This window comes from Triticum aestivum, chromosome 1A (genome assembly GCF_018294505.1).
Source record: "Triticum aestivum cultivar Chinese Spring chromosome 1A, IWGSC CS RefSeq v2.1, whole genome shotgun sequence".
Lineage (NCBI taxonomy): Eukaryota > Viridiplantae > Streptophyta > Magnoliopsida > Poales > Poaceae > Triticum > Triticum aestivum.
The window spans coordinates 373,712,826-373,725,125 of record NC_057794.1 but is presented as its reverse complement, the minus strand read 5'-3'; the positions used below and the strand labels follow the sequence as shown (position 1 = coordinate 373,725,125).

At 45.3% G+C, this 12,300-nt stretch overlaps 1 pseudogene; it reads left to right on the top strand.

The window, feature by feature from the left end:
- Positions 1–9,193: 9,193 nt before the first annotated feature.
- LOC123132719 (cortical cell-delineating protein-like) lies at positions 9,194–9,840 on the top strand (annotated as a pseudogene).
- The last annotated feature ends 2,460 nt before the right edge of the window (positions 9,841–12,300 follow it).

Genomic DNA, 12,300 nt, shown 5'->3' with positions numbered 1-12,300 from the left:
CACGGCAGGAGCAACGGGTGAGTGTTCTAGGTTCCTGACGGCGTTCTGAGCATGTTGCAGTGCTCGGTTGCGGTCGTAGCTAGCTTTGGTCGCGGTGGCGATGAGGCCTGACGGCGACGAGCTTTGGAGCTCATGGGGACGGCGGCTACAGGATGCTAGGGACGACGGGGCAAGGGGAATCGGGTCAGCTGCTCACCGCGGAGCTGAGGGGTGGTTAGAGGGCTCGGGGACACGCCGGAGTGGCCGAATCGACGAAGAAGATCCTCGGCGGCCGATGGTGGAGAAGGCGACGGTGGAGACGATGGAGGCCATCCGGGGTCGCTTCCTTCGGTGGAGAGGTGCTACACGGGTTGGTGGAGCTCGTTGTCAAGACGATGAGGCACGGGGGTGACTGTGGCTGCGCGCACTGAGAGCGGCAGCGGCATTCGGCCGTGCGAAAGAGAGAGAGTAGAGGAGGGGGAAAGCACGGGGAAGAGTGAGAGGGAGGCCAGGGGGTGCGTGGCGTCTCCGGGGCGTCCAGGGAGAAACGACAAGCAGGAGGTGGCCGGGGCGCATGCCCTTGTCGTCCTGGCGCGAGGAAGGGGACAACTGGCACTGGCCAGTCGGCTTGGACGGCCTGCTGGGCCGCCAGGTAAGTGGCCCAGGTAGGACTCTTTTTTTCATTTCTGTGTTCTGTTTTCTTTTTATTTATTTGTTTTGATTTAGTTTTAAGCACTAAACCATTTTGCTTTCTTCTGATAATTTTGCAGGGACTAAAAGAATTAATCCAAAGCCCCTCACAATTTTTCAGAATTATCGAACACATATTCAAAATATAGCAAATATAAATCCAATGCAAATAGTTATTGCATTAGCTTCAAATGCCAAAAATAAATATTTATGAGCTCCTAAAAATATTGGTTTGAATTTTACCTCTGGCCAATATTTTCAGAGAGAAACATGAACATTTTCTTGGACCCATTTGAAGCAATTTTTAGCTTGGTCATTTTCAGAAATGATTTCTGAGGCTTTCACATGTCCCCATTTCAAATTCATTGAAATTTTAACATGATGCACACATGACTACCTAGCCCAGAACAAACCAGAACTAGGGATGTAACAATATACCAGGTTCCTAATTTGCCTCTCGTTTCCTCTCCCACACTTCACAAAAATTTGCCGTTTTATTCTCCCCTCTTTTTCCTTCGATGTTTTCTTGTCGGATCTGTTTTTGTGTGCAATCTTGTTTACTGTTACTATCGTCATGGATAGTTCTTCCCCTATTGCGTGCACTCCCGAGAATGAGGTTCTCAAGTTTAAACAAAGGGGAGGAGAAAATTTAAAAGATGCTTGGTATAGAATTTGCAATGATCATAATAGATCTGTTCATAAGCAATCTACCATTGTTCTTCTTCCTTGCTTTTATGTGGGCATCACCACTTGGTATAGATTCATCCCTGATACGATTACCGGTGGAAATTTCTTGATGTGTCCCTCTCTTGATGCTTTCAATGCTATGGGAAATTTAGTGGGTTCACCACCTCTTATGATTAATGAAACAACTTTGACTCTTAAGCATGTTATGGAAAGATTAGATGCTATTGAAAATAAAATGCTTACTAAAGAGCATATTGAAAACTTGGATAAAAAGATGCATACTTTTTGCCACTAAAATTGAGTCAAAAGCGGGAGAAGTTTTTCAGTTGTTAAAAGAAAAGGGAGCGGTAATTCATGAAGAATTGAAGAAAGTCCGTCTCGGATTGATAAACTAGAAGAAATCTTTAGTAATTTGAGCATGGCTTTTCCTTCCGTTGAAACTATTGAAAAAACACCCGTAAAGATTGGCAAGACTACTCAAGTTACTAAGAACAAGGGTGCAACTTCTAGTGATAGTAAAGAGGATCTTAAGATGATTAGCATTCACCCAGATTTTGTTGAAGTTATAAGAGATCCCTTTGGCAAGAATGGATTCTTTAAAATTGTTCCTAGGAGTATTTTCATTGAAAATATTTATGCTAAATCCTTGAAGAATTCTAAGTGTTTGATTGAAGAGTTGACCAAGGATCACAAAACATAGATCCTTGCTTTATGGCTAGCTAAGGGCGTAAAACTATAGCGCTTGTTGGGAGGCAATCCAATGAATAAAATTTATTTTTGATTTTTGTTCTTGAGAGTTTACAGAATTATGCTATTGTTATGATTGTGTTTTTTATGTTTTAATTAGTGGTTGTGCCAAGTAAAGCCTTTAGGATCTTCTTCGGTGATAGTTGTTTGATCTTGCTGAAAAAACAGGAACTTTTGCGCTCATGAAAATAATTCTCATTTTTAACCAGAGAGCGATAAAATACCCATTCCTTTTGCAGTAGGTCAATATACAAATTTATCAGGTACCGTCCTAATTTTTCAGAGCTTTTGGAGTTACAGAAGTATTCGAAACACCCAGATTACTACAGACTGTTCTGTTTTTGACAGATTATGTTTTCTTTGCGTTGTGTGCTTATTTTGATGGCTCTATTGTTTTCTTTGATGAGTTTTCGCCATAGAAAAGTTGGAATACAGTAGATATAATCCAAGAACAAAATATGAATTGGTTTACTGCAGCACTTATAGTAGTAATTTGTTTTCTTATACTAACGGATCTCACGAAGGCTTTTGTTGAGTTTTGTGTGATTGAAGTTTTTCAAGTTTTGGGTTATCTTACGATGGATGAAGGAATAAGGAGTAAGAAGTGAAGGAAATATGCCCTAGAGGCAATAATAAATTTATTATTTATTTCCTTATATCATGGTAAATGTTTATTATTCATGCTAGAATTGTATTATCCAGAAACATAATACTTGTGTGAATACATAGACAAACTAAACGTCACTAGTGTGCCTCTACTTGACTAGCTCGTTAATCAAAGATGGTTATGTTTCCTAAGCATAGACATGTGTTGTCATTTGATTAATGGGATCACCTCATTAGGAGAATGATGTGATTGACACGACCCATTCCATTAGCTTAGCACCCGATCGTTTAGTATGTTGTTATTGCTTTCTTCATGACTTATACATGTTCCTATGACTATAAGATTATGCAACTCCTGTTTGCCGGAGGAACACTTTGTGTGCTACCAAACGTCACAACATAACTGGGTGATTATAAAGGAGCTCTATAGGTGTCTCCAAAGGGACATGTTGGGTTGGCGTATTCGAGATTAGGATTTGTCACTCCGATTGTCGGAGAGGTATCTCTGGGCCCTCTCGGTAATGCACATCACATAAGCCTTGCAAGCATTACAACTAATGAGTTAGTTGCGAGATGATGTATTATGAAACGAGTAAAGAGACTTGCCGGTAACGAGATTGAACTAGGTATTGAGATACCGACGATCGAATCTCGGGCAAGTAACATACCGATGACAAAGGGAACAAAGTATGTTGTTATGCGGTCTGACCGATAAAAGATCTTCGTAGAATATGTGGGAGCCAATATGAGCATCCAGGTTCCGCTATTGGTTATTGACCGGAGACATGTCTCGGTCATGTCTACATTGTTCTCGAACCCGTAGGGTCCGCACGCTTAACGTTACGATGACAGTTTCATTATGAGTTTATATATTTTGATGTATCGAAGTTTGTTCGGAGTCCCGGATGTGATCACGGACATGACGAGGAGTCTCGAAATGATCGAGACATAAAGATTGATATATTGGACGGCTATATTCGGACACCGGAAGTGTTCCGGGTGATTTCGGAGAAAACCGGGGTGCCGGAGGGTTACCGGAACCCCCCCCCCCGGGAGAAGTAATGGGCTTTATGGGCCCTAATGGAGAGAGAGAGAGAGAGGGGGGCGGCTAGGGTGGGCCGCGCGCCCCCTCCCCCTCTGGTCCGAATTGGACTAGGAGAGCGGGGGGGCCCTTTCCTTCTCCCTCTCCCCCTTCCTTTCCCCCTCCTAGTAGGAGTAGGAAAGAGGGGAGTCCTACTCCTACTAGGAGGAGGACTCCTCCTCCTTGGCGCGCCCAAGGGCTGGCCGGCCTCCCCCCCTTGCTCCTTTATATACGGGGGCAGGGGGGCACCTCTAGACACACAAGTTGATCTTCAAGATCGTTCTCTTAGCCGTGTGCGGTGCCCCCCTCCACCATAGTCCTCGATAATATTGTACTGGTGCTTAGGCGAAGCCCTGTGACAGTAGAACATCAAGATCGTCACCACGCCATCGTGCTGACGGAACTCTTCCCTGACACTTTGCTGGATCAGAGTCCGGGGATCGTCATCGAGCTGAACGTGTGCTAGAACTCGGAGGTGCTGTAGTTTCGGTGCTTGATCGGTCGGGCCGTGAAGACGTACGACTACATCAACCGCGTTGTCATAATGCTTCCGCTGTCGGTCTACGAGGGTACGTAGATTACACTCTCCCCTCTCATTGCTATGCATCACCATGATCTTGCGTGTGCGTAGGAAAATTTTGAAATTACTACGTTCCCCAACAAGAAGAGCCTAAGCTTGGGGATTCCCGGCATCCCAAGCTATTATCCAAAAGAGAGCAAGAAACTAAGCTTGGGGATGCCCCCGAGTGGCATCCCCTCTTTTTCTAACGAACATCGGTATTTTACTCGAAGCTATATTTTTATCCGTCACATACTATGTGTTTTGCTTGGAGAGTCTTGTATGATATGAGTTTGCTTGTTTTATTTTGTGTTTTAAGTCTCGATTCCTTGCTGGACACACCTTTTTAAGAGAGCCAAAATTATGTCATGACTTCTTAGAATTGCTCTCTATGCTTCACTTAAATTTTTATGAGCTATGGACTTGCTCCAGTGCTTCACTTATATCTTTTTGAGAACGGTGTGCTTTAGTATTTTTTAAGAAATGCTCTCTTGTTTCACTTAGATTTATTTGAGAGTTAATAAAATTTTCAAGAAATTCTCTCTTGCTTCACTTATTTTAATTTGAGAGAAAGAAAAATTATGCTCATGATCTTCACTTATATTTGTTTGAGCTTATCAAAAGCAACATATGAAAATTAGTCCCAAATTGATAGATATCCAAGAAGGATATAATAAATACTTTAATGAAGATCATTGGACAAAATAAACTTGATTCTTAGTAATAGTTTTGAGATATAATGATGTTATATGTGAGTCATCTTGATGAGTAATTATGCTTTAGTAAGAATATTGGTGTTAAGGTTTATGATACCCTATACAAGCATGAAAGTCAATAATTATGCAATGAAATTATATCCTACTTGTGGTGCATTATTCAGTGTTAATTATGCTTAATGCTCGCTTATGAGATTATTCATTTCTTGGTTGGTCGCTTCTCAATCTTTTGCTAGCCTTCATTTTGCACTAAGTATGATCACTACTTGTGCATCCAAAAACCTTTAAACCAGTTTTGCCACATGAGTCCACTATATCTACCTATATGCGGTATTCTTTTCCCGTTCTAAGCAAATTTGTATGTGCCATCTCTAATTTTCAAAATAAACGTCTCTTTTATGTCTTCGTTTCGCTCGCAGAGCGGTGAGGGGTGGCTAATATTTTCCATACTAGATGTGTTATTCTCAATGAGTGTTTATTCACTTATCATTGAACGAGAGTAAGGCAAAGGTATTAGGCATGCCCAGTCCCGAAATGAAAAATGAATTTACTTTATGTTATCAAATAATAAATTCTTTGAAAAGTATTGGTATCAAAGGCACCAGTTGATACGTTAGCCATGGAAAATGAAAGTATGGCGGAAAAAGGAATAAACTTTATTTTCTGTTTGGAAACCACCTATGATATATCTAGCATGGAAAGTGTTGGGAACTCTAAGTCGTTTTCGTTGGTGGGAATGACACACCTCCCAAAATGTTTTTATCTCTAAGTTTTTTGCTTTGAGCTCTGGCACCTCTATAAATCCCTACTTCCCTCTACGAAGGGCCTTTCTTTTACTTTATGTAATTTTTATTTTTGAATTTGAGTCGCCATCTTATCTTATAAAAGCACTAACTAAGAGGCACTATGATCGTACTTGAGCATTGGGTGTAGTTAATATGCGAGTGTGTTTCATGAATGGATCAATGATTGAGCATGATGGGCTAGGGATAGCTTATTTTAGCATTGATATTTTGAAAGACATAGTTGCTTGTTGATATGCTTGAGTATTTAAGTTATCATGTCAAAACTAGACTATTGCTTTGAACAATATAAAAGTCCAAATGTCCATGCTATAAAGAAAACAATATGATATGACATATTAGGCAACACTCCACATCAAAAATTCTATTTTTATCACTTACCTACTCGAGGACGAGTAGGAGTTAAGCTTGGGGATGCTGATACGTCTCCAATGTATCTATAATTTTTGATTGTTCCATGTTGTCATATTATCAATCTTGGATGTTTTATAATCATTTTATATCATTTTTGGGTACTAACTTATTGACATAATGCCAAGTGCCAGTTGCTGTTTTTGTATGTTTTTTACATCACTGAAAATCAATACCAAACGGAGTCCAAATGCAACGAAACTTTAGAGATATTTTTTATGGACCAGAAGACACCTAATGGGCCAAGGTTGCGCATGGGGGGTGCTCCGAGAAGAGCACAACCCACCAGGGTGCGCCAGGAGGCCCAGGCGCACCCTGGTGGGTTGGTCCCACCTCGAGTGCCCCCCGGACCGCCTCTTTGCTCTATAAATACCCCAATATTCCGGAAACCCTAGGGGAGTTGACAAAAATCAATTCCAGCCGCCGCAGAGTCCAGAACCACCAGATCCAATCTAGACATCATCACAGAGGGGTTCACCACTTCCATTGGTGCCTCTCCGATGATGCGTGAGTAGTTCTTTGTAGACCTTCGGGTCCGTAGTTAGTAGCTAGATGGCTTCCTCTCTCTCTCGTTTGATTATCAATACAATGGTCTCTTGGAGACCCATATGATGTAACTCTTTTTTCGATGTGTTTGTTGGGATCGGATGAACTTTGAGTTTATGATCAGATCTATTTTTTTAAATCCATAAAAGTTATTTGAGTTTTTTTTGATCTCTTATATGCATGATTTCTTATAGTCTTGTATTTCTTCTCCGATATTTGGGTTTTCTTTGGCCAACTTGATCTATTTATCTTGCAATGGGAAGATGTGCTTTGTAGTGGGTTCGATCTTACGGTGCTTGATCCCGGTGACAGAAATGGAACCGACACGCATGTATTGTTGCCAGATCCGGAGCCGACGGAGGTTTGGTGGTATAGGATGGGGACCGGAGGAAACTTTGATCGGCTTGTTCGGTCCGGCATCGGTGACATCTCTCGACGTTGTTACCCTCCATGGAGGCGATGTCGAGGTCTCTCCTATCCACCTCCGAACCCCTCCCGGACGAAAGTCCAAAATTCAGTCTGGATTGGACGGCGGCGGTATCCTTCGCGTCGTACCCTCCATGGAGGCGCCGTCTTGGGAGGTTATGTTGTTCGGCGAAGACATGCTGTGGGTGTTGGACTCTGCGTAGCTCCTGCAGCGACGATGGTGTGGAGGTTTCCAGGAGGTGCGGCATTGTTTCTACCGCGTCGATGACGACGAGTAATGATGGCATGGTGCAACTAGATATCGACGACAGATGCAGCTGGATGGACGAGTGCGGGGCGGTGGTGCTGTCTGGCGTCATGGTGGCGTCGACAGTTGACCTGGCAAGGTCTTTGCATCGGTACCTGCTCTAAAGATGGTTAGGTGGATGACGGCTGTGGTAGCCTCGGTGAGTGCACCGGACCGGTGTGTGACCCATTCCCGGTATGTGGCTGGGATGGGGCAACCGGCATTAGATGTTAGGTTTTGGTGCGATGTCTATTTGATATTAGGTTCGGGTATTCGACATCCCTGCATCTAGGGGATAGGAGTAGCGGTAGGTGCGGTCAAGATAATGGCTTTGGACTTACTGATGTAATGATTTATAAAGTTTTTGAGAATAATTAATAAAATGGTTGCATGCATCGCTCAAATGCAAAGGCTGGGTAATCCTTCTTTTTTAAAAAGAATAACAGTGATTTAAACGCTTTTATATTTTTTTACGAAGTACAAGAGTAAGCACTCTAAGTTATGTTTCCTGAGTGTCCACAAGCTCCCGCCAACTTTCACAACTCGAATTCCTCCCTAATTCTAGGCATGACAATCGATGCCATTAATACTATCTCGTAAAAAGCACGGCTGATCAGTTCCAGCCAAATGAAGCACAAGGCACAGCACAACAGAGAGTTGAGTTGCTTGCGGTCGCTGCTGGCTCTAAAAAAATGCTGCTCACCGCTGGCCACCAATTGGAGTGTGCATCCCCACTGCTTGGAGTAAATCTGTGGAGCCTAAGTGGTAGCAACACATTTGTAAACCGGGTGTCGTACCAAAATTCGCGTGAGAAAGAGCAGCCCAGCAACATTTGGTTGACCGTCTCCTCCTGCGAAAAGAGGACGCGTGCCGCTGGATGTTGCAGATGCCGCCGAGCCAGCCGATCGGCAGTGCACAGTCGGTTGTGAAGAGCAAGCCAAGCAAAAACTTTTACCTCCAGAGGCGCCCCGGAAGACCAGGTCTGCTGTGCTGATTAATCTCTACCATTTCGATAACTAAACCCAGATGACTATCAAAGGATGGATCTGTAGAATCATCATAATGTATGTATGATACCATCAAAGAAGAACGTGGCTCCAGCTTGTTCATTATTGATCTCCTCACCCCACGCACGCTTATAATACGCCATATGAATGGATGTAACGTAACCATCGATATTGGCTTAGCTTCCGGTGTCTATGCGCGCCCATATTTCCGTGTCCTCGGCGCCGCGTACCGCTAACAAGTCCAAGCGCTCACAGCGCATGCTTAACTATTGCCTAAAAATACCGGATGCTTTCTCAACTTGCTTATACATGATCTAAAATATGCTGTGTGGCATGACAAGGTATTGCACTGTTGCGTAACATGCATGAACATGCAAGGGTGTTGCTCAACTTGTTGCCATATCTCCAGAATTGTTAAACTATATCATGCTTAAATCTCGTCTTATCTCTCTAAAACAAATGATACATCGAGAGGACAACCTAGCAGTCTTGAAACCGATCGAATCACACATGGCCACGTCTGATCATACATACAAAACGTAAGCTACTACGTCAAACATCTCGATCCCATCCCATGCATGCATCCATATCACCAGGCTATAAATACAACACTCTCCAAGCTCTCATGCATCCCAAACCAAAGCACTACTACTACTCTAGCACACCCACAATCGCAATGGCATCCAAAGCTGCCCTCTTCGTGGCCCTGAGCCTCCTCCTCTCCGCCGTCGCCGCCCACAGCTGCGGAAGCACCTATTGCCAACCGCCGGTCGTCGTGCCGACACCACCCGTCGTCGTTCCGCCGCCATACCATGGAGGAGGAGGGCACGGCCACGGCCACGGCGGGCAGTGCTCCATCAACGTGTGCTCAACCTGAGGGTGTGCGCCAACGTTCTCGGCGGACTGCTCGGCCTCAAGATCGGTGTTCCGGCGCACGACCAATGCTGCCCGCTGCTCCAGGGGTTGGCCGACCTGGACGCCGCCGTCTGCCTCTGCACCGCCGTCAGGGCCAACATCCTCGGCCTCCACCTCAACGTGCCTGTGGACATCAGCCTCCTCCTCAACCACTGCGGCAAGACGCGCCCGTCCAATTTCATTTGCCCAGCCCATTAAACGGACGTGCTGTTTCACGGGCACTGAATAAGATTTGCTTTCCCTACTTCGTTTTAAATTTCATGAAATGTGGAACTCTTCCACTCCCACATTTTAATTGTTGTCACCCGTACTACAAATTTTTTGTTTTGCAAAACAACCATGTACTCTTCAGATTGATAAATATCATTAAAGCATTTATAACCGGACTTGGCAAATCCGGCCTCTCAAATGCCCGCGGGCGCATCCGGTCGGGCCCTCATATTTCATGTCGTGCATCCACATATCTCAAATTCGGTCTCTCAAATCGATGCAAATACATGCAGGTCGATTATGCAACACAATGTCACGCGTAAATAGCAATTGTTGGTATCAAGCATAGATAGAGTTTACATAAAATTTATTTCAAGTGCCAAACTCAAGCATTGCCTCCTTGGTTGCCATTGTGGATCCACATGTGCTCCACAAGATCATTGAGTAGCTGCGTGTGCACCTGCTGATCTCGAAGATTCTGATGCATCTGCAGAAAGTTCATAAGCTGAGCCGCATCTTGATCTTCCAGGACTTCAACTTGTTCTCCAGGTGCTACACCATCAGCCTCATCCTCGACAATCATAATGTGCAAAATAACACAACATGTCATCAGCTGCCACAAAGTTTCCGATTCCCACATCATTGCAGCGCTCCGCACAATTCCCCAACGAGCCTGAAGCACACCAAATGCCCTCTCCACGTCCTTCCTAGCCGCTTCCCGCATTGTTGCAAAGTGGCTCTGTTTATTGCCACGTTGCTCGGATATGGTCTTCACAAACACCGCTCATTGAGGATAGATACCATCGACAAGATAATACCCCATGTTGTAGTCCCGACCATTGACGGTGTAGTTGCACGGCGGTGATTCCCCATTGCAAAGCCTCCTAAACACTAGAGATCGTTGAAGCACGTTGATGTCGTTGTGAGAACCGAGCATTCCAAAGAAAGCATGCCAAATCCATAAGCCGTGTGATGCCACCACTTCTAGTATGATGGTGGCCTCTCTTGTGTGACCTTGATACATTCCCCACAGACCTTTGGGGCAGTTCTTCCATTGCCAATGCATGCAATCAATTGATCCGAGCATTCCTGGTAACCCCCTTGCTTCTCCAATGGCCAACAACTTCTCCATGTCTTGCGCATTTGGTTCTCTGAGATACTCAGGTCCAAACACCTCAACCACGGTGCGGGCAATTTGTCAGTAGTCTCCAGGCACGTGCTCTCCCCCATCCTGACCATCTCCCCACGGTGTCTGCGGCAGTACCAAGTGCAAGCATCCTTAAGGCAGCCGTGCACTTCTGCTTGGCCGAGAAAGAGACTTGACCGCAACAATCCCTTCTGAGCTTGAAGTAGTTGTCATGTGCCTCCACACCCTCGACAATGCGCAATAACAATAGTTTTCGCATGCGAAAACAGCGACGAAACCATGGATCTTCTGAGAAAGCAGGTGTGGGACCAAAGTAGTCATTGTGCAATAGCTTTGCTCCGGACACCCTGTTTCGGTTGATCACTCTTCTTCCTTTGATTGAGCCCTTCAAGTTGAGAATATGCTCCACTTGCCGGACCATTTTCTCTTGCATGCTCATGAGCATGATCATGTCCACTTCTTCGTCCGAATCAGGCGAATCGAAGAACTCATCTTGAATCATCTGGTCAAGCTCCATCGGTCCATACTCCTCATCCGATGAAGCATCGGAATCCATCATTTACCTAACAAAATCACAATAATTCCGGTCGGTCAATGTGTCGAACACATCAAGCGCAAGGCGGAGCCGGAGAGTTGTCGGATGTACCACGGTGGCGTTCGGGCCGGCGACAACGGGAGCGCTCTTCTGGAGTTCACGGCAGAGAGCCTAGGAACGGCTGCAGAGCGAGCGCGGCGGCGGAGCACGAGACGAATGGCACGGAGGAGGTGTTGGGGAATGTAGTAGAATTTTAAAATTTTCTACGCATCACCAAGATCAATCTATGGAGTCATCTAGCAACGAGGGAGAGAGGAGTGCATCTACATACCCTTGTAGATTGCGTGGGGAAGCGTTCAAGAGAACGGGGTTGATGGAGTCATACTCGACGTGATCCAAATCACCGATGACCTAGTGCCGAACGGACGGCACCTCCGCGTTCAACACACGTACGGTTGGGTAAGATGTCTCCTCCAACTTGATCCAGCAAGGGGAAGGAGAGGTTGATGAAGATCCAGCAGCACGACGGCGTGGTGGTGGAAGCAACGGTGATCTCGGTAGGGCTTCACCAAGCGTAGGGAGAAGGAGGAGTGTCACGGGAGGGAGAGGGAGAGGCCAGGGGCTTGGGAGCGGCTGCCCTCCCTCCGCCCCCACTATATATAGGGTGCCTAGGGGGGGCGCCGGCCCTAGGAGAACCAATCTCCTAGGGGGCGGCGGCCAAAGGGGGTGCCTTGCCCCCCAAGGCAAGGGTCGTGCCCCCCACCCCTAGGGTTTCTATAACACCCCGGATATGATTTGCCTAATATGTACTCCAACTCTTGCCATTTCCGGCCTTAAGTTATTTTATTTTCTCGGGTTCGGGTTTTTATCTCCGTGTGTTGTTGTCGTTGTCATGCATCTCATAGCATGTCATCATGTGCATTGCATTTGCATACGTGTTCATCTCATG